The sequence below is a fragment of the Pelobates fuscus genome, chromosome 1 (assembly GCF_036172605.1).
Source record: "Pelobates fuscus isolate aPelFus1 chromosome 1, aPelFus1.pri, whole genome shotgun sequence".
In the NCBI taxonomy this organism is placed as follows: Eukaryota; Metazoa; Chordata; class Amphibia; order Anura; family Pelobatidae; genus Pelobates; species Pelobates fuscus.
In genome coordinates, this window is record NC_086317.1 from 332,181,116 (window position 1) to 332,208,456 (window position 27,341).

Here is a 27,341-nt window from a genome sequence, read left to right on the forward strand (position 1 = left end):
TCATTTAGTTGCTCCAATGGCCATTGGAGGGATGCCCGCCTGCCAATGTCAAGGCAGACCCCCCTTAAGCGGGTCCTAACACTGACCCTTCAGCCTGCTTCCTTGAGCTTCTGGCAAAGATATCTCTAATGAGACAGAAAGGGGTATTTTTTATATACACCCCTTTACTTATTAACCCTTAATAGGGAACACATGGGATGGGTAGCAGCATTGTAACCAGGCTGTGTGATACAAAGTAAATACAAATACAAAAAGAGAAGTCCTGCGCTTAAGCAGCAAGGACTACAACACACATCAGCCCCAATATATAGTAAAAACCAAAGAAAAGAAAATGTTACTTGCGCTTTTTCCTTAATCCCTATGTATATTTAGACAAATGGAGGTCATTTAGTTGCTCCAATGGCCATTGGAGGGATGCGCGCCTGCCAGAAGCAGGCTGAAGGGTCAGTGTTAGGACCCGCTTAGGGGGGGTCTGCCTTGACGTTGGCAGGCGGGCATCCCTCCAATGGCCATTGGAGCAACTAAATGACCTCCATTTGTCTAAATATACATAGGGATTAAGGAAAAAGCGCAAGTAACATTTTCTTTTCTTTGGTTTTTACTATATATTGGGGCTGATGTGTGTTGTAGTCCTTGCTGCTTAAGCGCAGGACTTCTCTTTTTGTATTTGCATTCATTGTTTAGACGTTAAAACGCCATGTGAGTAAACCACTCATAGACAGCTGTTTTGTTTTTAATGCAAATCATCAGCATGAGGTTGGTTACTGGTTTGCTTATTGAGGTTTGGTAGTGCTTGGGAAGCAAAATCCAAATAGGTTATTTCACCTTTACTGGCTTTGCATCTTTTCCTAAGTTGTGTTTCAAATCTGTTGTATACAGCAAACACAGACTCAAAGGAATCCATGTTTAAAAGGGAATGAGGCAAAAATGTGATTCTTTATTAAACTAATTTGCATATGCCCACCCAGAATCCTTTGCAGTAGCATTATCACTGCAGAGTTGTGTTTTCTGTGGGAAAAGCAAGTCTTATGGCTTGATTGATGTGCAGATTTTTGTTTAACATTGTATTAACTATATATATGTATATATATATACATATATATATATATATATATATATATATATATATATATATTAGAAAAAGCCCTAAATTACAGTGGGAGTCTACGTTAAGAATGCATTGTACAGTCATATAAGAATAAAAATACAGCAGTTGTGTTTTTCTGGATAGTAAACTGAGCAATGTGTAAGAAGGTTATGCTGATGCTAGAACAACATTTCCTATTTTCAATCATAGTCAGTTTTGACTTTTGAAAGAGCAAAACTGCATTATAAAAAACAGGAGCCTGTTTATTTTGATGCAATTACTTTCTGTGCTTGAAATTATATCCTACTTACATGTTATAAAATATGGAAATAACTATGATGCATCCAGTCATTAACAAAATGTCACTTTCAAAAAGCATTAACAGCTTATCATGACTTTATATTCACAAAAATGTGTATGTAAATATGCACGCATAAAAATATTAAATTATGTCAATTTATCTTCTGCTGACTGACAGTATTTTTTTTCAATAATTACCATAATTTTAATAATTTGAGAAGATATAGAGTGGAAATTAATTTTGATATTTGATAAATGTATTTCTGCTTAAAGGTTTGATACCAACTGTCCCATAAAAACATTAACCTTATCTAACACCTACCACTAGCAAGTATTTTTGAGAGGTGGCAACCAAACCTAATTAAAAATAAAAAAAAAATTGTAAAAGGTAATATTTATCTAGCTTTTGAGGCATTGCTTTAAGCTTACATCTTTGTGCCACTAAAACAAGAGAGAAAATAAAAAAAAATGTTAAAAATAAAACAGACTGCACATTTAAACAAGCACAAATGAAGGGATGGCCAAAAGTAAATGTGACCATTCAGCCAAAATGGTGAAGATGGATTTCACAGTGAACACCTTATTAGTTCCTGTCATTTCAGTCCAGAGGCCTACTCCAAACTATAAAAAAGAAACAATTGTTATCACACTCTGCAAAATTCAAGCCATGCTTAATTCCACCAAACCATTAAGTAGAGGGTTCCTTACTCAACCCATGTGTTAATTGTTATTATCTCAGCACAAGAGTTTGTCATACCCCCACTAAAAGCAGTTCACCCAATTTTCTTTCTAGAATGTGATTTTACCCCACTATACTGCATATGTGTCCATATGTGCATCCTTTAGGAAAAAAAACCTTTAAAGCACTAGCATGTTGGTATCTGTTACCCTCTAAATAAAAACGTATCCACCCTTTACATTTCTAATTGTGTTTTCAAAGATATAGGGCTGAACACACCTATTTACCATGGTAATAGACAAGTCTACTAATGCAATCATTATGTAAACAGTTTTTAAACAGGCAGCAAGCCATTGTTAAAGGACCACTCTAGGCACCCAGACCACTTCAGCTTAATTAGGTGGTCTGGGTGCCAGGTCCTTCTAGGGTTAACCCATTTTTTCATAAACATAGCAGTTTCAGAGAAACTGCTATGTTTATGAATGGGTTAAGCCTTCCCCCTATGTCCTCTAGTGGCTGTCTCATTGACAGCCGCTAGAGGCGCTTGCGTGCTTCTCACTGTGATTTTCACAGTGAGAGCACGCCAGCGTCCATAGGAAAGCATTATGAATGCATTCCTATGTGACCGGCTGAATGCGCGCGCAGCTCTTGCCGCACGTGCGCATTCAGCCGACGGGGAGGAGAAGAGGAGGATCGGAGGAGGAGAGCAGGAGGAGATCTCTCCGCCCAGCGCTGGAAAAAGGTAAGATTTAACCCCTTTCCCCTTTCCAGAGCCAGGCGGGAGGGGGTCCCTGAGGGTGGGGGCACCCTCAGGGCACTCTAGTGCCAGGAAAACGAGTATGCTTTCCTGGCACTAGAGTGGTCCTTTAAGCTTTTGTCACCTAGTCTTTGAGGTACTCTACTTAACAGACTATATCAAATGCATCTGCTGATGAACAGTTTTTATGGGTTTGCATCTTTAACAGACACTTAGCAGACTTTTCATAGCCAAAAACAGGAAAAAACACTCTTTTGAAAATATCACATAAAAGCGGCATTACTATGGAAAATTTGACAGCTTCACTTCTAGGTTTTTCTACTCTATTTATTTATAAACTATGGATGGAGGTATTCCCAGAAGATGGAGAACTATGCTTAGCAATCGTTTCTTAGTTTCTTCTTTATTTTATTTGTTTTTTCTTCCTCTCATTTTTCTTTTCCTTTCCTTACCTTACCTTTTTCTCCCTACCTTTGGAATCTCTGATTTTTACTGTATTATCTGTTAATATCTTTATTTTCTTACCCTACTCTTCTTTGTCTACTTTGTTCTCTTTCTATTTAAATGTTTGTTTCACAGTTTTATGAATGCCACAATGCCTTTTTGGCATTTCACTGTGTGCCAATTGTCATGGTTCAGAAATAAAGTTTAAATTGAAAAGCAATTGTTGCATTGGTGTTAGATGCTAGGGAAAAGAGGACGTCCCTTGTTAAGTATTATTAATCAGGCGTACAACTGTAATGTCCTCAAGGAGAAAGTCTATGTAAGACCCCTGGCCTACTAAAGCATGAATGTTATGGAGGACAGGAAAAAGATTGTGTGACATAGAGTGGACAGTACTATTTATACTTATTTCCCATTTCCTTTTCTCATCCCTTCTGCTGTGAGGAAGGATTATATTAATTATTCTTACTAACCTTTGTGCTACTTGGGGGAACTACATATCTGAGAATGCTGTAATATTCCCCAGCTGCTGATATGTTTTGTTATATCCTAACACAGTCCTTTGAACAACTTTTAACTTAATATTTAGGTATTTCTAAGCAAATAAGTAGATACATTGGCTCTATATTTTTTTAAAACAAGAATTAGAACAAGTGGCAAAGTGTAGCCAAAAATAGTAAATCATTTGAAGAGCTTATCCAATAATAAACACAAATCGAGGCCCATGTTACAACTTCGAAGAGCATTTAGAAAACAGTGCATCTCTATTTTAGGCCAGGGACATGAAGAGACACAAGTAGACATGGACGAATGATATGAATTTATTATCTTTAAACTTAGCACTCCATAACCCCCCAAAAAACTGCTAAGGCAATGGGTTTTTCCAGCAAATAATATAAATACCTGCTTATTCTGATTGACATCATGGAATCCAATGAAAATTCTGAATTGTCTGCTTATTAGGTTGACCTTTTAGAGTTCTAGAACAATTCAGATGGCCTATGTATACCTATAACTCATACAAAGTAGATTTACTTCCCATCTTCTTAGCTATTTTAATATTAGTGTTTTGACTTTGAATGGACAGCTCTGAAAAGACAAATCACAACACTGTTACAAAACCATCAGAGAAGGGTAGCAATGTTGTACTGAGGAATCACCAGAATCACAACAGGATGACAGATCACATATAGGATTCTACCCTCTGACCCAACTCAGATATTTTTAAGGTAAAGGGGATTTTAGATCAAGCTAGATATCAGAAGCTCATATTTAAATATGAATATGTTGCAAAAATCTGTTTGTGATGCAAAAATCTCCTAAATTTGCCATCTTCTTTTGTCTCATGAAGGTCCACAAAAACCTTCAGGCAAAGCAAGATACGCTGCAGAGTTTCTCCTGGTGACACATGATATTCTATCTAACTAAAAACTGTTTGTGATTCTCTTATGAATGATCACACTATAGTTACAACACAGAAAGAGACAAAGAAGCTTCTTCTTGATGTAAAGGCCAACTCCAAATTAACTGGTTTATTGTGCACACAGCTTTTTCTACATTTACAGGCATGACACACTTATTTGCATAATACAGGGCGGAGTATGCAGGTACAGGATTAACAGCGGAAAAATGGTCAGAACCAGCTCTCGGAACACCATGGATCTCCTTGACCAGCTTAATTTAAGCTTACAACAGGCAGGATGTGACACTGTTGACTAAGTCCCACCTGCTAGCTATGCTTCTTACAATGGCTTGCTAGGTACATTTCCTAATCCTAATCAGACATCCTGGCAGCTAGCTGAGGCCAAGAGTAACTGCATGCACTACACATGCACTATTATTATAATTATAATAATAATAATTATTATTATCATTATTATTATTAATATTATTGGTATTTATATAGTGCCAACTATATTACTATTAAATATGCAAAGCTTTACAATAACTTGCATAGCTGTTGAATTTCCCTCTTGCAATCCTACATGTTACAATAAGGTAGAACACAGATCTACAATGTAACACTGTCCTGAGATCATCATACATCTGCTAAAAACAAAAAGAGAAGTTGTAAGTTTAATATATGTAGATGTGAAATCAGGGACAGATACCCTCTTAGTAATGTAAGTAAAGAGTAGAGAGAGTTATCTGTCCTAGCTCAATGAGAAAAGGTGATCTTAAAACATACTCCTTTCTTATCCTTCCATGTTACATTTCTAAATTTTTTGATCTCTATTATATATATATAATCGAGAAGCACTGTAGGGCGCTTCCTTCCTCTACAAGCAATTGTAGAGCAGTATTGGTTGCCATTTACACAGGATAAACAATTGAAATAACGCATACCTCCTTCTGTCTTTGTGACCACCAAAAGTGGCAACGTGTTAAGGATTTTCTAGACACTAGCCACCTAGCCTCCATTAGCACTAAAACAACTTGGTAACAAAACCTTTTGGTTGGCATATATTGTTGTTGTTGCTAGATACATGCAGTAATGCTCTGCTACAGTAGAAGGAAAGAGAACAAGATTGTAGACAAAATGCATGAGGCGAGCGCACACTAGTTGCCGGAGAAAATACTGGTTTGGAGAATTTACTTTCCACATTCTACTCTTCCCCTGTCTTATCATGCTCATAGTTGAGTCACTCCTGTGCCAGAAGTAAAACTTCTATGCCTGCAGTGGTGGGGATTTGGTATTTATTATTCGAATATAATGACATATGAATGATTATGTAAAGCATTCTAAGAAGACATAGCAAAGGCACGCAGGACTGCTAACATAGACCTTGTCATATTATGGCTTGCAAATGAAGAAATACACGAAATAAAGTTATTTTATGTGACCCAATGCCAACTTAAGATTGTAGCAGGTAAACATAATATGTAAATTTAATAGTACAAATCAACAATGCTGTGAAATATGCAGTACGTTTTTTGATTGAAAGAGTTAGTTTTAAAATAAATTAAATGAATAGCAAATAAATTAAATGTTTTCTGAAAACTAAGGGAAGTAAAAGAATAAAAACTGCATATAAAGTCACAGTAGAAATGGCTGTTCTGATTTCAGACCTACTAGATCCTCTTTGAGTTGTTATTTTCAAAGCACTTTAGAAGACAGAGGGCATGTTTTCTTTTCTATTTGAACAAAGAAGTGCTGCTGGTAAAAAGCATTGCCTGCTTTAACAACAGTCGCCAAAAAAGTCAACTTCTATATGTTGCTCTGGTAAGCTCTCAAGTCTTTTTTTTTTCTGCTCAGTAAGGTAGATATAATGTCAGGAGGGTAATCACATCAGTGTTTCAGTGAATGGGTTGGTAAGAAGTGCATTCAACCAGTTTGCAGAGAGTTTGAGCAAAGAAAATGCACCAGAAAGCTTTGTTGTTACAAAGGTAATAATAGTGTTATGACAATGTGTTTGTTATGCAAACATTAGAAAATAATATGCACTACACTTAATACAATCAAATATAAAAAGACAAGGATTGGTTTAATCCACCATTAACACATTACAATAAATACTTTACTATGGATGCTCCATTTTAAGGTGGAATGAAATTCAGTATGGGGATAGGTGCTAATAGTGATTAACAGTACATTCTTGCACAATTATCTCTCCTGTCAGGCTAAGTTCCCCACACAGTCCTCTGTAGTAAAACCCCTGCAATGTCATTCAGGAAACCCCTTGCATGGGGTCTTGCATAAATACTGTGACCGTGGAATAAAAAGACAGTTGACAATTAACAGTTGACAGTTGAATCCCAGACTATGTGTCGTCTAGTCCTTGGGGAAGAGGGATTATTAATACACTGCCTGTATTTTACCTGCTTTATCCTGACTACCAGCGGAGATACCGTGGATTATACTGATACTCCGCTACAAGGTGCTAATAGTTTTTGCATGTTGTGTTTCTGTCCTGGCAGTGAAGGGTTTCCAGCACTCCTCAACCAAGAATCATCGAGAAAAAAAATCACTTGCTTATCAACCCCATAAAGAGCACATTATTAAAGTGATTTAAATGGGCACAAAATGCATCAAACTTATTGTTACACGTGTTTGCTCCTATGGCTTCATTTGACCTATTTAAATAAGCACAATTTTTTTTCATTAATTGAAGCTTCTATGTGGCTTTCTTATCATTTAACAAATGATAATTTTCTTTTAAAAAACATTATTTCATGTATCAGGATACCTTAAAAATAAAAGTACCTACGTTTATAAAACCTTAAGTTCTCATTTATCCATTTCAACTGACTTTCATGAGGATCGAGGATCCTGCATCCGGCATTTTACTTGTGAAAGGAATTACTATATATAGCCTTGAGTATATTGTATATGTTCCCACATTACCGTGACACTGGCTATACCATATCATTATCTCATTGCAGCCATGTTGAGTTTTTGAACACACACAGATGCATGCCTATACAAAAAAGCAGCAATATAATATCACATACTTCACTGTAATATGACCACTGTATAAGGTACAAAATACATAGTCTTAATAACAATATAAACAACTCATAACTAACTAACTGACACACAAATACAACTACAACATTTACATGTGTACATTGCTTCTCTTACTGACTGACTGTCAACAGCCATGGTTTCTGATTAAGTTATTTCAATTACTCTTCCTGCATCAAATGCCTATCTCTTCTACCACACTGTTATTTAACCCATATCTGTGTGTTTTGAAACTATTAGCATATTCTCCAAAAATACACTAATTGAAACAGTGTTTTGCATAAAAGATCTAATAGAACACAATAACCTACCAAATGCCTCCATGGAAATGTGAATGATTACTGGAAGATACCTAGACTTTATGTCTGGGAAAATGCAACCTATAATTGTAGATTATGCTAACGTAGTGTACCTATAATCTTAATTTTAATAATGACAGGAGGCGAGTATTTTGCATAACTTTCTTTACTTTATGCCTCCAGCAGCACAAGTCAATCAGAAAACTTTAAACCAATCAGTAACAGGCATCACATCCATATATAAAGCCCTGACAGTCACATGATTTCCTCTTTCTTTGATGCAAAAACAGTCCATTATAACGTCAGGGAATCCAAATAACAGTCCTGAGTAACGTGTAGCACATAATTTGGAACATGACTTGAAAAAACCTTCCAGCTTTATCTTGATCTTTATCTTTATGATGGTTACTCTGAAAATAACAGAAATACGTGAAAGGTGGTGGAACCCAACTGATGTCCACATTAAAAAAACAGTACTATATGCATCTATATTTATATTACGTTAAAAAATTGTAACATTAAACAACCATGGTTTACTATAATAATCGCCACGGCTGTAACATCCGTCAACTATATAAGCATCCCATAAATATACTGAAATATCCCAAAATCTTATAATTAGACTGAAAATGATAACCAGAAAAATTAGAATTTCCCAGAGTATAGGGAAGGAAACAGGGAGGGAAAATACCTGCCTCCTGTCATTATTAAAATTAAGATTATAGGTACACTACGTTAGCATAATCTACAATTTTATCACATGACAGGAGGCTTCGTATTTTGCATTTTTAAAGCTGGTGGTATGATCGAAAGGATGCGTGCGCGGTTGACGAAATAAATATACGGAAGTTGTCTCGCCGTGTCCAACTCGCCGCCTGTAAAAAATATAGAGGCCCCTCGTGAAGGCCTGAGAAGCAGCCGTGCCTCGTACCGAATGAGTACCTAAAGCACATCTCCTCCCCCGTTAACGATGACAACCAGTGAACCCATCTAGACGGAGTGTTCATGGTAACTGGCTTGTATGGTTGTTATAAACCCCACCGATGTCTTAATGTGTCAATCTAAGTGTTGTCGGGATCTCCATTTAACCAAACACCGCTATAACTGCACAAAGACTGGGAAAAAAACGCCGGGAACAGGGTAAAACACGGACGCGAAAAAGATTTAGTTCTACGAGAACCGTAGAGGTCCTTCCTTCAGGTGATACCGAAAAACCATATACGTCGAACTCCAGAAGATCTGATATCCAACGAAAATCCAACATAATGTGATTATGACTGACGGCGGGATAGGTTCGTGTTATCTGACTAGTTCCGAAACAAACCCAATCAAAGTCTCACAACAGTGATACTTTAACTCATGGTTTTGGACCGTATGCTACCCCGCGGAAAAAACGGTCTATCAAAGGTTCTTGATCGACCGGAGTGTCGTGAATCGTACTATGCGCTGTCGAAATAACGGAACGTATCCCGTTAATGGAGCGGTCGAATCGTTCCGATCGGCCCGTCGTGAAAAATTATGGGCAAGATTCAATATCGAGGTAGATAGGGGTAATAAAAGGATCGTAGTCCCTTTCCATACCCCCATGACTTCCAAGTGTTCCATGTGGATAAATCATTTCGGGGAATACCTGTTGTCCATGAGTCCCGTGACTCTAGTTGGTTGCGATAGTCCCTTGACATACCCGTCTCCCTTGGAAGACACCAATCCACCAACTCTAGCCGCTCCTGCGTTAACAATCGATGATGTTCTCCCTTTGATCTGCCCGAAGGCAAGTTAAAACTGAAGAAGCAGAGGATGATCCCAATTAAAGACAATCATTCTAGAAGTCCCGCTTAGCTCCTTTACCTCTGTAACGAGTACTATCGAAGTCCTTGCCGTTCTGATCCCAATTTCGTAGGTGTGCCCGGATCTCATGCAGTGAGCTTTCAGCCGATGTCTGGCCCGTCAGTGAAGTGGTCCTGGGAAGTAGTCAAAGTACTATGGAGCCTTTGCGTCATATCCGTCGAATTTCCTTACGAAAGTCGTTATCGCTGATGTGGGGAAAGGTGCAATCCGTCCAATGTGGCATCTATTCCAAAGTAGAGATATGTAGTTACTCGGAACTGGAATCAAACCGACTCCGCTCTGATCACTATGAATCCCAACAATTCCCGGAACTGTGACAATAAATCTCGTTTGTCTACGCAGTTAGGAATTGGGCTTGCCAAGGGTCAGCAAGTGTTATGGCGGATACCCTTTGTTCTTCAGTGCGTCCTGACCAGCTTCCAAAACTTCTTGAGGGACTATGTGAGCCAGTAGGTAAGTGTCCTTTCAAATCTAACCTTGCAAAAAACCTTTTCGAGGAGTAGGTCTCCTAATAGATGTATACCTTCCTTCTTGAAATGTCGGTACATCCCCAAAACCATTGGGTTGGCCTATGTTGATGACGGTGAGAGTCTCCTGTCTTCTTCTTTACTACTTTACGTGGACCTCGGTCTGATCGGGGCATGGATATCCCTGTAGTGACACCGAGCTCACTGTTGAGGATTATCTTGTTCGTTCCTAGATGACATGGGTATTCCATCCTGAGCTTGTTTCGTCCTTCTTTTCCCCGAAGCCGGAGGTTTGCAAGGTGTGCCCGGTGCTTCGGCAAAAGCCCTTTTCGGATGATCCTGGGTGTCTGGTGGTACGCGAGTCAACCAAGGTTTTCTAGTGTGCCAAAAGAAACTTTTCTTGCCAGATGGGTTCTGACTTTTCCTCTTCCGATGGAGACTCTCCGTTCTCTTATGATCTCCAGAGAAGGGGAAGAATGGAGTCCTCGTACCCTGATGAAGGGGTCTGAGATGTTCAATGTGCAGGACGTTCTTAGAGACGGTTCCGGGGTGTTCTCTTTCCCCTTTGGGGAAGTTGCGTTGGGCCCTTCCCATGGTGTTTAGGTGGTAAGGTGTCCGACTTGTTAGCCAGCCTCTTGGAGAGGGCTTCTTCCCCCGGAGCTGCCCTGGCGGCTTTATCTTCACCTGGAAATTTGGTCGGTGAATTAAGGGAAATCTGACCTGTAGGTTCACACCCTTTTCGGTCTGTGGAGTCAGGATTGTACAACAGTACGCTTATTGCCCCTCAGTGTGTCTCTGTGTATAACCGGGGTCCCCCAGCATTTCGATTAATCGGTACCACTTTCGCAGGATCTGGGTAGTGGTCTGAGAATGAGGACACCCTCCGTAGGACCGGGACGTACCCTGGTATGGGAGACGTGAAAGTCTCCCTATGTATAATCTAATGGTTCATCCTTATATGTCCTAAAGTTGTGGAGTTTGGCGGTATAGTGAGTTCTCCTTCTCGGTTAAGGGAAGGGCATACAGGTCCTCCAATTGGGGCATAGAGGTGTCGGAACGCATGCATGTAGTGTGCCCTGGTCTGTGCATGCAATGCCAGAGCATATTCTGAAGGTAGAAACCCTGGACAAGGGCGCGGTGGTCACCCCTTCGTACCTATGCCACTAGCACCGGGTAAGACTATCCTGGGGTCATGTTGGGACCCTCTTCCGGTCTGTGGGGTACCGAGACAGGTGTCAGGTACGGTAATACACTTATTGCCATTAGTGGGTCTCCACATACCGCTGGGGTTCTCCGGGAACTGTTTCCATCAGTACCGCTTAGAGATTTCCTGGAGTGGTCTGAGGAGGGGGTAGCCCTCAATAAGACCGGGCTGAACGGTCAGGAATGTCTGGACGTAAGCCCGTATGGGGAGGTACGGTAGTCTCCAAATTATCCAAGGGGTCACCCTTATTGGGTATAGTACTGTGGAGCTTTGGCAGCATGAGCTCACCTTTCTTGGTGCTGTCGACATACATGTATCCATTGTGTTCCGATCTGGCATACAGTAACAGATCGTACTCCGTGGTTATCAGCCCGTGCTAGGGCGTGGGGATTAGACCCCAATATCTATATGTCCTTAGCCCTTCCGGGTCTTGGTTGGGTTCTCTGACTTCCTGAGGTATGTCTTGCCAGACCTCCTCCTCCGAGGGAGAGTCCTCTGCCCTCCGTTCGTCTATGATTTCTAAGGACGATGGAGATAATGGTTCCTCATCCCCTGATGAGGGTCTTGTGGAGTGTCTGACACAATGGTAGTATGACTTTTTCCCGTCTGTGGGGAGACAGAGTATACGTCAGTGCGTATGTGTCTACACAGTGGCTTCCACGTACAACTGGGGGGCACCCAGGTACCAAGTAATCAGTACCACTAGGAGTTGACTAGTGGTCTGAAGAGGGGTCACCCTCTTATCGACCGGGGTGAACAGTCTTTAATGTTGGGACGGAGCCCGGTAATGGTCGGGACGAAGCCTGGTAATGGTCGGGACGGAGCCCGGTAATGGTCGGGACGGAGCCCGGTAATGGTCGGGATGTAAGCCCGGTAATGGTCGGGATGTAAGCCCGGTAATGGTCGGGACGTAAGCCCGGTAATGGTCTGGACGTAAGCCCGGTAATGGTCGGGACGTAAGCCCGGTAATGTGAGGTATCGAAGACCTCAGTACGCTTTTGTAAGGAGTCACCCTTGTGGATGGAATTTTGTGGAAAGTTTGCCATTGTGGATTGTGCGTACTTCGTTATAAGCCCTTGATTGGGCGTGGTGGTCACCATTGTACAACAACTTGTTGTTGTTGATTGTTTGTTTGTAGTGATTTCTGGGTAGTTCTTCAGTGCTTTGTAACAATCATCATTGCCTTCTGAGTGTTCATCTAATTGGGCAGTGCAGCCTGAGCCTGATGGGAGTTGTTCCTGGTTTGGTGTAATACAATCCCAACGGTGAGTTACCTGCAGTGGTCCTTTAGCACAGGGCTGTAGGAGTTAACTGCAGTGAGGAGTGTGCTTAGCCTGATGTGAGTTGTTCCTGGTTTGGTGCAATACCATCCTCACGGTAAGTTATCTGCAGTGGCCCTTTAGCACAGAGTTGCAGGGGTTAACTGCAGTGAGAAGAGTGCTTAGCCTGATGGGAGTTGTTCCTGGTTTGGTGTTATACCCTCCTACTGGTAAGTTATCTGTAGTGGCCCTTGAGCACAGAGTTGCAGGGGTTAACTGCAGTGAGAAGAGTGCTGAGCCTGATGGGAGTTGTTCCTGGTGTGGTGTAATACCATCCTACTGGTAAGTTATCTGTATTGGCCCTTTAGCACTGAGTTGCAGGGATTACCTGCAGTGAGGAGTGTGTTTAGTTACACATTATATAATGTGAGCATGAAGAATTCAAATAATAGGATAAACAACAAAACTTCTCAGTGTACATGACAGAATATTTTGTCAGCTTCAGTGTAAAGCAATCATAATTTTTTGCTCTTTCAATCAAGTGGTGTACCTATGATGGCACACATACTGTAATACTTTAATGGCACATAAAAACGTTAATAGAAGCAGAAAATCTGTGCCAGTTCGTGGGAATCACGAACTGGCTAAACTAAGATGGCCTGCGAGGATCTCGCGGTATTGCGAGATCCAAGATGGCCGCCATTCGCGTGGAAATTTGCCGCGCAGTCCGCGACCGCAGCCCGCAATTGCGGTCCGACGGACTCGGTCTGCACCCCCTCGCGCCCCCCTACCCACCCCTCGGTACCCTGGGACCCTTAGAGGAGCCTGGTGGTCCCGCGCGATCGCGGTAAAATGCCGCGAATCGCGAGGGACAAACAGGCAAGCAAGCAGACAGTAACAGATCCCAGCAGGGGAAACACAGTGGGAAAAAACCCACCTAACAGTCCAGGGAGAAGGATGGATTTAGCAGGGGAAATAGAGGAGGCAGATGAAAAGGGTACAATACCAAAACAAGTTAAAGGGACCACAAGATCAATTTGCATTATATATAGAAAAACAGTTGAGAGCTTAATACTCTGACCTGTGCCTTGGCTGGAAGCAGCAAAGAAAGAGGAAATCATGTGACTGTCAGGGCTTTATATATGGATGTGATGCCTGTTGCTGATTGGTTTAAAGTTTTCTGATTGACTTGTGCTGCTGGAGGCATAAAGTAAAGAAAGTTATGCAAAATACGAAGCCTCCTGTCATGTGATAAAATTTAAGGCATCCTCAGACATTTTTAGTGTATAAATTATAAAATTACATGTATAGGTAGTTTAAAAAGCTGTAGTAATATGTGTGTGTGTGTGTGTATGCAGAGGGATTTATGTGCACATAAATATATATATATATATATATATATATATATATATATCCCTCTGAATACACACACACACATACATTTTAAAACTATCTATACATTTATAATGCCACAAAAAATGTAACAAACAAGCTAATGAAAAAAAGGTAACACATAGAAACCAATGAACACTTTTGTGAAGGAAGTTTAATACTTATTGATGCACATGGACCTCAATTTCATTTGTTTGTATAAGCTTTTCAAATGATTTAATATTTTTGGATACACTTTTAAATTATTTAATATATTTTTTTAATATTTGAACATTTTAATTTTTATGTATGAGATATTTTCTATATTTTAATATTTGGAAAAAAATGTTTTTGCCAAAAATATAAAATCTTTGAAAAGTATATCCGACAGTATTACATCAATGCCCCAGTTGGCAAATTTCTCAAACATGCTCTGTTTGTAGAGATCATATAGCTTGATTGTCAACTCATTTCTTTTGTTCTTGTAAATTGTTGTTCATGTAAACTGAGTTTATGAAGAGAGATCAACTAGGAAACAGAAAGATGAGATAATATCATCTGTGTAGCAATACTGTCCAGGAACTGGTCCTGTCTTGCTCCAATAATACCTTTACTCAGATTTTCTAAAGTTATAGGGCAATATTATAGACCTGTGCATCTCCATTTTTAAGAGGAACTACACCATTTTTTCACTGATCAATCTTTCCCTTCTTGCAGATCACAGATCAGTATTCACATTTCATCTAACATCCAAGAAATATTACAATCAGACTAATCTTGCGATTTGATTATTTGATTTCATTATTTTATGCTATATATGGCACTAGAAAAAGTGCAGAGGCGGGCTACAAAATTAATAAAAGGAATGGAACATATCAACTATAAAGAAAGGTTAACAAATTTAAACCTATTTAGTTTAGAAAAACGTTGCCTGAGAGGGGATATGATAACATTATACAAATATAGTCAGGGCCAATACAAACCATTGTGTGGAAATCTATTCACAAACCGGACTTTACATAGGACACAAGGTCATGCATTTAGACTGGAAGAAAGAAGATTTCGTCTAAGGCAAAGGAAAGGTTTTTTTTTACTGTAAGAACAATCAGGATGTGGAATTCTCTGCATGAAGAAGTGGTTTTATCAGAGTCCATACAGATGTTCAAACAGCTACTAGATACATACTTGCAAAAACAGAATATTCAAGGATATACTCTTTCAATGTAGGGTAGTAATTGCTTGATCCAAGGATAAATATGACTGCCATTCTGGGGTCAAGAAGGGTTTTTTTTTTCCTAGCTTGTTGCAAAGTTGTGCTTCAAACTGGGATTTTTTGCCTTCTTTTGGATCAACAGCAAAAAACAAATGTGAGGAAGGCTGAACTTGATGGACGCAAGTCTCTTTTCAGCTATGTAATTATGTAACTCAGATTATATCAATTGCAGGGAATATTTTCTTCATATAGCTAATGTTTTTCAGGTATGAAACAGGGCATTCCTTTAATGCAATGCTCTTTTATCATACATATAAGCATTAGCATAGTAATTTAGTCCATGAGAAAAAAAATGGTTTAAACCAACAGGCACTCATTTTTCTTCTGTTAAATAACATAGTTTGTGTGTAGACAAATATGTTCCTGTATGTCTTTAAGATGTCAAAAGATCAAAGACAAAGATGTTCTTGTATGTTCTAACTATTCCGTAGAAGTGGAAGGACTCATTTAGTTCACTACTCTATGATCCTAGGACGTGCCAATTATTTGGAAAAGCATCCATTATAAGTTCTAACAATGACTTTCACTTGTTGTTATATATAACATGTATTAAGTTACTATAAATATTGGCTGGACAGTAGTGACTCAGACACGTATGGTAGGATACACATCTTAGCCATCTTAGGTATCGAACAACACCTCCAAGGCCTGGATTACTGAAAACACATCAAACAATTCTTCCAGAACAGTCAATAGTGTATTTAGAAGAAAAGCTTCCTATTGCATCGTTCTTGGCAGCTCCTTTGCAGTTCTGAGCATCTTCTAAAAGAAACTCAGCAACTGACATTTAATGAATACTATTCGCTATTCACAGGAATATGGAGGAATTATAAAGAGCATATTTTTTTTTTGATGTACAGTTCAAGAGCAGATCTTTTGTTGATGGGGATAAGGTCACCTGTCATAAAACTGCATTTTCTGCCTAAAAATTGATACATAACTAGTGAAAATTGTGAAACAGTTTAAAACTTGAAATGTGTGATAGAGCTCCTGACCTTTCCTTCAGCACAGTTAATACAGATAGCATCACTAAGATGTTTGCTGTTTCCGTTGCCTGCTCGTTTCTGCACAATGCAAAACTAAAATGTTGTCCATGAAAGGTGTGACTAGAATAAAACTAAATATATAGATTAACGGTTACGTTAATAAATTAGTCACCTCTACTGAATCCATACATATTAAAATAACAAAAAAACATAGCAGTCAGAGCAATAAAAGAATCCCCAAGGATTAAATGACTCACAACTCTTCTCCTATTTCTGTATAATATGTGCTTTAAATCTATCAGCTCTGCCAAGTAAAGTCACCCATTGCATATTCATAGAGGAAACCCATGTGCTTGAACAGAAGATAAATAGGAGGCTCATTGATTCAATCCAACCCAATGTGTAACTTTAAGAAATAACAAGAGGAAGCTCCAATGTGACTGAAAAAAAATACTTCAACATTTTCTTCAGTGTTAGTTTAAATAAGATTTACTGCCAGATGACTAGCATTTTTTTTATCTATTAGACAGAATAATTATAATAAAGTATTTAACCAGGAAAGGCACATTCAGATTACTCTGGTTTTCAAGTATGTTACCTTAACCCAAACTCTGGTTTTCAAGTATGTAACCTTAGCCCAACATCAAGGGGTTGTTACTATTGAGTCAACACTGCCAGGATTTGAACCTGTGACCCAAGGGTTGTAACAGATTCTACTGATTATTAGTGATGTCCCGAACTGTTCGCTGGCAAATAGTTCCCGGCGAACATCGCTTGTTCGTGTTCGCCACGAATGGCGAACACATGCGCTGTTCGGTCCGCCCCCTATTCGTCATCATTCAGTAAACTTTGACCCTGTACCTAACAGTCAGCAGACACATTCCAGCCAATCAGCAGCATACCCTCCCTCCCAGACCCTCCCATCTCTTGGACAGCATCAATTTTACATTCATTGTGAAGCTGCATTCTTAGTGTAGCTGCTGCTGATTTGATACAGAAATTGATAGCTAGGCTAGTGTATTCAGTGTCCACTACAGTCCTGAAGGACTCATCTGATCTCTGCTGTAAGGACAGCACCCCAAAAAGCCATTTTTAGGGCTAGAACGTCAGTCTGCTTTTTTTCTGTGTAATGTCATTGCAGTTGCCTGCCTGCCAACCTGTGTGTCAGGCTCACAGCATATACTGTGCCCACTTGCTCAGTGCCACCACTCACTCACTGGTGTCACAATAGCTTGCATTTAACAAAAAAAAACTTTTGGGACTGTAATATAATAGCAGTCAGTTTCCTTCACGAGTGTGCGTTTCAGGCCCTGCCAGGGCACAGTGTCACACCAGTGCAACTCATATCTGGTGTAACAGTAGTGTACATTTAAAAAAAAAAAATACAATTTTGACTGTAATAGATTGAATAGCAGTTAGTTGTCTGCCAGCGTGTGTGTCAGGCTCACAGCGTATACTGTGCCCACTTGCCCAGTGCCATCACTCATATCTGGTGTCACAATAGCTTGCATTTAACAAAAAAAACCTTTTTGGACTGTAATATAATAGAAACATAGAAACATAGAAACATAGAATGTGACGGCAGATAAGAACCATTCGGCCCATCTAGTCTGCCCAGTTTTCTAAATACTTTCATTAGTCCCTGGCCTTATCTTATAGTTAGGATAGCCTTATGCCTATCCCACGCATGCTTAAACTCCTTTACTGTGTTAACCTCTACCACTTCAGCTGGAAGGCTATTCCATGCATCCACTACCCTCTCAGTAAAGTAATACTTCCTGATATTATTTTTAAACCTTTGTCCCTCTAATTTAAGACTATGTCCTCTTGTTGTGGTAGTTTTTCTTCTTTTAAATATAGTCTCCTCCTTTACTGTGTTGATTCCCTTTATGTATTTAAATGTTTCTATCATATCCCCCCTGTCTCGTCTTTCCTCCATGCTATACATGTTAAGATCCTTTAACCTTTCCTGGTAAGTTTTATCCTGCAATCCATGAACCAGTTTAGTAGCCCTTCTTTGAACTCTCTCTAAGGTATCAATATCCTTCTGAAGATAGGGTCTCCAGTACTGTGTACAGTACTCCAAGTGAGGTCTCACCAGTGTTCTGTACAATGGCATGAGCACTTCCCTCTTTCTACTGCTAATACCTCTCCCTATACAACCAAGCATTCTGCTAGCATTTCCTGCTGCTCTATTACATTGTCTGCCTACCTTTAAGTCATCAGAAATAATCACCCCTAAATCCCTTTCCTCAGATGTTGAGGTTAGGACTCTATCAAATATTCTGTACTCTGCCCTTGGGTTTTTACGTCCAAGATGCATTATCTTGCACTTATCCACATTAAATGTCAGTTGCCACAACTCTGACCATTTTTCTAGTTTACCTAAATCCTTTTCCATTTGGCTTATCCCTCCTGGAACATCAACCCTGTTACATATCTTAGTATCATCCGCAAAAAGACACACCTTACCATCAAGACCTTCTGCAATATCACTAATAAAAATATTAAAGAGAATTGGTCCAAGTACAGATCCCTGAGGTACCCCACTGGTGACAAGCCCAAGCTTCGAATATACTCCATTGACTACAACCCTCTGTTGCCTGTCACTCAGCCACTGCCTTACCCATTCAACAATATTGGAATCCAAACTCAAAGATTGTAGTTTGTTGATAAGCCTTCTATGTGCAACAGTGTCAAAAGCCTTACTGAAATCGAGGTAAGCAATGTCTACTGCACCACCCTGATCTATAATTTTAGTTACCCAATCAAAAAAATCAATAAGATTAGTTTGGCATGATCTCCCTGAAGTAAACCCATGTTGTCTCTGATCTTGAAATCCATGTGTTTTTAGATGTTCAACAATCCTATCCTTTAACATGGTTTCCATCACTTTCCCCACTACTGAAGTTAGGCTTACTGGCCTATAGTTGCCCGACTCCTCCCTATTACCTTTCTTGTGAATGGGCACAACATTCGCTAACTTCCAATCTTCTGGGACTACTCCTATTATCAATGATTGGTTAAATAAATCTGTTAATGGTTTTGCTAGTACACCACTAAGCTCTTTTAATAGCTTTGGGTGTATTCCATCAGGTCCCATTGACTTATTTGTCTTTACTTTTGACAGTTGAAATAGAACCTCTTCCTCTGTAAACTCACGTGTAATAAATGACTCATTTATCCTTTTTCTTAACTGAGGTCCCTTTCCTTCATTTTCATCTGTAAATACCGAACAAAAATATTCATTGAGGCAGTCAGCTAGACCTTTATCCTCATCTACATACCTTCCTTCTTTTGTTTTTAATCTAACTAATCCTTGTTTTACTTTTCTTTTCTCATTTATGTATCTAAAAAAGGTTTTGTCCCCCTTTTTTACTGACTGTGCTATTTTCTCTTCTGTGTGTGATTTGGAAGCTCTTATAACTTGCTTAGCCTCTTTCTGCCTAATCTTATAGGTCATTCTGTCTTCCTCACTCTGGGTTTTTTTATAATTACTAAATGCTAACTTTTTGTTTTTTACTATTTTGGCTACATCTGTGGAGTACCACAGTGGTTTCTTGAATTTTTTGCTTTTACTGACAAGCCTAATGCAATTTTCTGTTGCCTTCAGTAGTGCAACTTTTAAATAATCCCATTTCTTTTGGACTCCATTTAAATTGCTCCAGTCTGATAATGACTCCTTTACACATATTCTAATTTTGGAAAAGTCTGTTTTTCTAAAGTCTAAAACTTTTGTTTTTGTGTGGTGTGACTCAGTCACTGTTCTTATATTAAACCACACTGACTGATGATCACTGGATCCTAAACTTTCACCTACAGTAATATCTGATACCAAATCTCCAAATAGCAGTCAGTTTCCTTCACTAGTGTGCGTTTCAGGGCCTGCCAGGGCACAGTGTCACACCAGTGCCACTCATATCTGTTGTCACAGTAGCTTGCACGCATAGTACCACTAATCAAAAAAAAATGACAGGCAGAGGCAGGCCACCCTGCAGGGGCCATCGTGGTCGTGGTGCTGTGATTCATTTTGGCCCTAGAATAATGCCCAGTGTTCAGAGACCATGTACCATGAACTTGAAAAGTTCTGAGGACATAGTTGACTAGCTAACACAGGACACCCAATCTTCTACAGCTTCCGCTCGGAACCTCGACGCACCATCCTCCTCCAGCTTAGCTTCGGGCACCTCTGAAGTTACCACTCGCCCGCCTGCCTCCACCACCAACACTAGCACCACAGCCGCTTCACTTGGTATGTCAGAGGAGTTATTTACACATCAGTTGGAAGAAATGAGAGATGCGCAACCATTATTGCCAGAGGATGTAGATAACAGGGATATGTCTCAGTCAGGCAGCATTACACACGTATGGTGTGATGATGATGACGTTGTACCCACTGCTGCTTCCTTTGCTGAGTTGTCAGATACAAGTGAAGCGCTTGATGATGACGATGCGTCCGTGGATGTAACGTGGGTGCCGCTAGAAGAGAAGAAGAACAGGGAGAAAGTTCAGATTGGGAGACAGAGAGGAGAAGGAGGAGACGAGTTGGAAGCAGGGGGAGGTCGTCGCAAGGAGCTAGTGGCACAGTCAGACAGCATGCATCGGCACCCGGAGTCAGCCAGACAGCACGCCAATCAACGCATAATGTTGCCACCACCAGAATGCCGTCATTGCAGAGCTCAGCAGTGTGGCATTTTTTTGTGTGTCTACCTATGACAACAGCGATGCCATTTGCAACCTGTGCCAAAAGAAATTGAGTTGTGGGAAGTCCAACACCCACCTAGGTACAACTGCTTTGCGAAGGCACATGATCGCACATCACAAACGCCTATGGGATCAACACATGAGTACAAGCAGCACACAAACTCAAAGCCGCTATCCTCCTCCTGGTCCAGCATCTTCAGCCACGTTAACCACTGCTGTCCTCCTTGCCCCCTCTCAACCATCCGCCCCTTCGTCTCTCGCCTTGAGCAGTTCCTGCTCATCTACCCACAGTCAGGTGTCTGTCAAGGACATGTTTGAGCGTAAGAAGCCAATGTCACAAAGTCACCCCCTTGCCCGGCGTCTGACAGCTGGCTTGACTGAACTCTTAGCCCGCCAGCTTTTACCATACAAGCTGGTGGAGTCTGAGGCGTTCAAAAAATTTGTAGATATTGGGACACCGCAGTGGAAGGTTTCTTTGCACAAAAGGCAATCCCCAACCTGTACTCGATTGTGCAAAAGGAAGTAATGGCATGTCTGGCACACAGTGTTGGGGCAAGGGTCCATCTGACCACTGATACCTGGTCTGCAAAGCATGGTCAGGGCAGGTATATCAGCTACACTGTGCATTGGGTAAACCTGCTGACGGCTGCCAAGCATGGAATGCGTGGCTCTGCAGAGGAGTTGGTGACACCGCCACGACTTGCAGGCAGGCCTGCTGCCACCTCCTCTACTCCTCCTACTCCATCCTCTTCCATAACCTCCTCGGCTGAGTCATCTTCTGCTGCTGTGTCTTTCTCCACATCAACGGCATCCCCCCAGCTCCCCAGGTACTGTGCCACATCCCGGATACGGCAGTGTCACGCCGTCTTGGGGTTGACTTGCCTGAAAGCAGAGAGTCACACCGGACCAGCACTCCTGTCCACCCTGTCGCACAGGTGGATCAGTGGCTGACTCCGCACCAACTGGAGATCGGCAAAGTGGTTTGTGACAACGGAAGAAATTTGTTGGCGGCATTGCATTTGGGCAAGTTGACACATGTGCCGTGCATGGCACATGTGTGTAATCTGATCGTACAACGCTTTGTGCATAAGTACCCAGGCTTACAGGACGTCCTTAAGCAGGCCAGGAAGGTGTGTGGCCATTTCAGGCGTTCCTACACAGCCATGGCGCACTTTTCCGATATCCAGCGATGAAACAACATGCCAGTGAGGCGCTTGATTTTCGACAGCCCGACACGTTGGAATTCAACACTCCTAATGTTAGACCGCCTGCTCCAACAAGAAAAAGCCGTTAACGACTATTTGTATGACCGGGGTGCTAGGACAGCCTCTGCGGAGCTGGGATTTTTTTTGCCCATTACTGGACGCTCATGCGCAATGCCTGTAGGCTCATGCGTCCTTTTGAGGAGGGGACAAACCTAGTCAGTCGCACCAAAGGCACCATCAGCAACATCATACTATTTGTTTTCTTCCTGAGCATGCCCTGCGAAGAGTGCTGGATCAGGCCATAGATGAGCGTGAAGAGGAAGAGTTGTGGTCACCATCACCACCAGAAACAGCCTTATCAGCATCGCTTGCTGGACCTGCGGCAACGCTGGAAGAGGATTGTGAGGAAGAGGAGTCAGAGGAGGAATGTGGCTTTGAGGAGGAGGAAGAAGACCAACCACAACAGGCATCCCAGGGTGCTCGTTGTCACCTATCTGGTACCTGTGGTGTTGTACGTGGCTGGGGGGAAGAACATACCTTCAGAGAGATCACTGAGGACGAGGAACAGGACATGAGTAGCTCGGCATCCAACCTTGTGCAAATGGGGTCTTTCATGCTGTCGTGCCTGTTGAGGGACCCTCGTATAAAAAAGCTGAAGGAGAACGACCTGTACTGGGTGTCCACGCTACTAGAACCCCGGTATAAGCAGAAAGTGCCTGAAATGTTACCTAATTACGGCAAGTCGGAAAGGATGCAGCAGTTCCAAAATCAATTAAAAAGTATGCTTTACACAGCACAACGAGAATCTAACAGGGGAAGAGGTGAAAGTAATCCTCCTCATCCCACGACCACGCCGGCAAGGACAGGACGCTTTACAGACGTTTTGTTGATGGAGGACATGCGGAGCTTTTTAAGTCCTACGCATCGCCACAGCCCTTCGGGGTCCACCCTCAGAGAACGACCCGACCGACAGGTAGCAGACTACCTCACCTTAACTGCAGATATCGACACTCTGAGGAGCGATGAACCCCTTGACTACTTGGTGTGCAGGCTTGACCTGTGGCCTGAGCTATCCCAATTTGCGATAGAACTTCTGGCCTGCCCCGCTTCAAGTGTCCTGTCAGAAAGGACCTTAAGTGCAGCAGGAGGTATTGTCACTGAGAAGAGAAGTTGCCTAGGTCAAAAAAGTCTAGATTACCTCACCTTTATTAAGATGAATGAGGGATGGATCCCGAAGGGACTGACTGTGGGCGATACATTCAACTAAAAAAGGCCTGATGAGGGGGACTACTTTACACACCACTCCTATCTGGTGGCACATTAGATTGCACGCGCAGTGCCCCAAATGTGATGTAGGAGGACCGACCAAGCATCTTTTTCCATCTCCCGCTTCCTAAAATCGATGCCTTATATACACGTCCCCTGATAGGGGACGTAACCGGGATTAAACTGATAAGAATAGTACTACTTAACACACCACTCCTATCTGGTGGCACATTAGATTGCACGCGCAGTGCCCCAAATTTGAAGTAGGAGGACCGACCAAGCATCTTTTTCCATTTCCCGCTTCCTAAAATCGATGCCTTATATACACGTCCCCTGATAGGAGACGTAACAGGGATTAAACCGATAAGAATAGTACTACTTAACACACTACTCCTATCTGGTGGCACATTAGATTGCACGCGCAGTGCCCCAAATTTGAAGTAGGAGGACCGACCAAGCATCTTTTTCCATCTCCCGCTTCCTGGGTGGAGGAAGAGAGACCTTCAATGACATCAGTGAGGACAAGGAACGGGACATGGTTAGCTTGGTATCCAACCTTGTGCAAATGGGGAGTTTGCGGTTGTGCAAATGGACTATTTGCGGTTGTTTGCGGTGCGTTAAACAGGGAGTTTGGTCTGTCACTGTGAAGCGGGCGTATCCCTTACACTACCTGATCGATACAACATAATACCTGATGTTTTAAAGCACGTTATTCTAAAAAATTTAGGAATGTTAGGTGATTTATGCCCTTTATGGATTAAAACCAGACTCTGTATCAACTATGTAATTTTCCATGGGAGTTTTGCCATGGATCCCCCTCCGGCATGCCACAGTCCAGGTGTTAGTCCCCTTGAAACAACTTTTCCATCACTATTGTGGCCAGAAAGAGTCCCTGTGGGTTTTAAAATTTGCCTGCCCATTGAAGTCTATGGCGGTTCGCCCGGTTCGCCAGTTCGCAAACCGAAAATGTTATGTTCGCGACATCACTACTGATGATGCATTAGCCCACTGAGCTATCTCATTAATAATATCTTTATTAAAATAATAAACAGAATAAAATAGTAAAAAGGATACTCAAAAAGTTGAAACAAAAATGCCATTATTAATAAAAAAAGATAACATATTCTATTAAGAATAGATAAATAAAAAAAGAGAAGAAAAAAGAATAAAGATGATAAATAAATAAAAAAAATATATATTATTTTAAAGATGATGCAAAAAGGTATTAAAAAAATTACAAAAACAAATTCCACTTTTAAACATCCTTCTCTTCTCAATTTCATCATTATATCACCTCCTCTCTCCTCTAATTTTACATGTTCTATCACAGTAAATGTCAAGTTTTTAAAACTAAAATGTCAGCATTTGTTACAATGTAAAGGGACTAAATGAGAAACCATTTTTTTTTTTAAATATTATTCAAATGTTCCAGAAATCTTAGTTTTGCCTTTCTTCCTGTCCTTTTGTGATGGACGCTTCCAATTGGGAAGGAGGCTACAATGTCTTTCTGTGCAGTGGGAAAAGTAAAGTGCCCCCTTGGGTACCCATGTATGCGTCTATCACCAGCTCTGCCATGTTAAAGTTTGATAAGAGGGCATAAAGGTAATCTTAAACTTTTCTCAATTTGGGGTTGTCCGGAAGGTCAGTAAACTTTTGTTGACGGACAAGATCATTGTGTGTAGCGTCTCCTGCTTCTCCATAAGTGAATTGTGGGAGTCAGCTATGTCATCCATCTTTTTTTCCAGTGCAGTTTTGCATTCTTCCAAATTACTCAGTGGATTGCCAAATTAAATTAGTCTAGAGGCATCAGCTGGATATCATTTCTTAGATCCTGCAGCTTGGTCCTTATTTTGGATGGGTACACATCTGAGTTAAGTAAAGCTGCAGTTGTGAATAGTTCATTTGTGGCCTGCTTTTCTTTTCTTTTCTTTTTTAATTCTTTACTTTTGCTGTGCGCAAGATAACAGACATGCTTGCACTGCCACAACAGTTAGAGCAAGTACAATGTATTTGAACATGAGGAGACTGAGTCATGGCATTAGAGTCAACTGCCAAGATTTTTAAAATTAAACAAAAAGTAAATTGAGCAGACTAGGTAAATTACTAGACAGAGATGAAAACAAGCATGTGTTAGTAGCAAAATAGTCACTAGTCTAGCATGTAATTTAGAGTGATATTGCTAAAACAGTCATCATGACAGATATGAATATGTTTCCACTGGGTGAGATTACGAAGTTAAGAGGAAAATCATACGTATAGCATAAGTAGAACATAAGTCACTAATATACTAGGTGCTTAAGTATAGAAGCTTGCTGCCTCATCTGATTAAACAGATAAGCCTCAATAGGTAATACATCCCAACACAAAAGATCCAGGTAGCTTGGTTTACCCGGCTTTTCTATCACCTTGAGCTTGGGTCATAGAGGCAGCCAGTGTCTCTTGTCCAGGGGTTTTCACCATTCATGTGGCAGCAGGACCTCGGGTCCGCAGGGGCTTCAATATTCAAAGCCTTCCTTGAGAGTGTGATGGCTGGGTAAATTTGGCTTTACATTGGGCTCCCAGCCCAGAGAAGGAATTGCGGGTTAGAGCGACTACCAGAGTCTGTGATGAGGAAGGTGAGTGTGGAGTGTGTAAGCGGCAGGATAGTCAGAATCAAAACTCCTGACACAGCTTATCAAACCTGGTCTTGAAGCACTCCATCCAATTCAGGCAATTGGGCCCGCTTGAGGTAAGGATTGTTTTGGCGAGGAGGTTATCTTTGATACGTCACACGGTCACTGGAGAGGCAGATATAAAGGCAGTGGCTGCAGTGAGGTAAGTGTGCCGAGTGGAGACCGGGATATGCACTTTGGGAAGTACGGTCCCAGGCGGGAGATCAGCCGCCTCTCCCACCCAGTGGGTCGGCACCCCAAGTAGGCCGCAAGACTAGATGGCAAAGTGTTTTCCTGTGATTTTTCAACCGGAGAACCAACTTCAATGTAGCAGCAGGCTGTGTTTAATTTTGGACTGTCATCAGCAGGATTCATGCATTTCAAATTGAGTTAAGGCTTTTAATGTCTGGAGCTACTAAAAATGTGTCTGGCTATCTTGAAAGCCAGGCCAAAACCCTTGTTACCTGTTCTTAATTGCAGGGTGGCATACATGCAAGCAAGGCCTCCACAGAAAGAGGATTCCCCAATTGGTCAACATGTAGGTAAGAATTGAAGTTGCCCCCATCATTGTGACACTGTAGAGTAGTTTATGTCCTGCATTGTTGCTTTATAGCCATTTTCTGCTCTACTTTCGAGAAAGCTGTGAGATCACTTTACATTCTATATATATTTTTTAATACATGTTTTTCAAAACAATTAACAATGCACGCAGAAGTATGCAATACAGTCCAAAGACATCAGACACTGTTCATGTAACAAATTACAGGAAGTAGTGCAAGAAATTATTACAAATAAGTTGTCAGCAATGATGTTGCATATTGAAATGTTTCACATTGTACTCGAAGATGATACACTTAAACCATGCTCAAAGATGTGCTTCAAGAACATATGATACAGTAGCTAAAGCACAGGACTGAAATATGTTAAAGTAATACATTGCAAAAATAAAACAAAGATGAAAATAAGAATGAAAGTAAACGTTTTAGCAATAAGTAAACAGCAAATAGGCAATTGCAGCTAGGTACTTTAATAGGTTATCATGATCATAGAAATCAAGTACACAAAGGGAATAATTG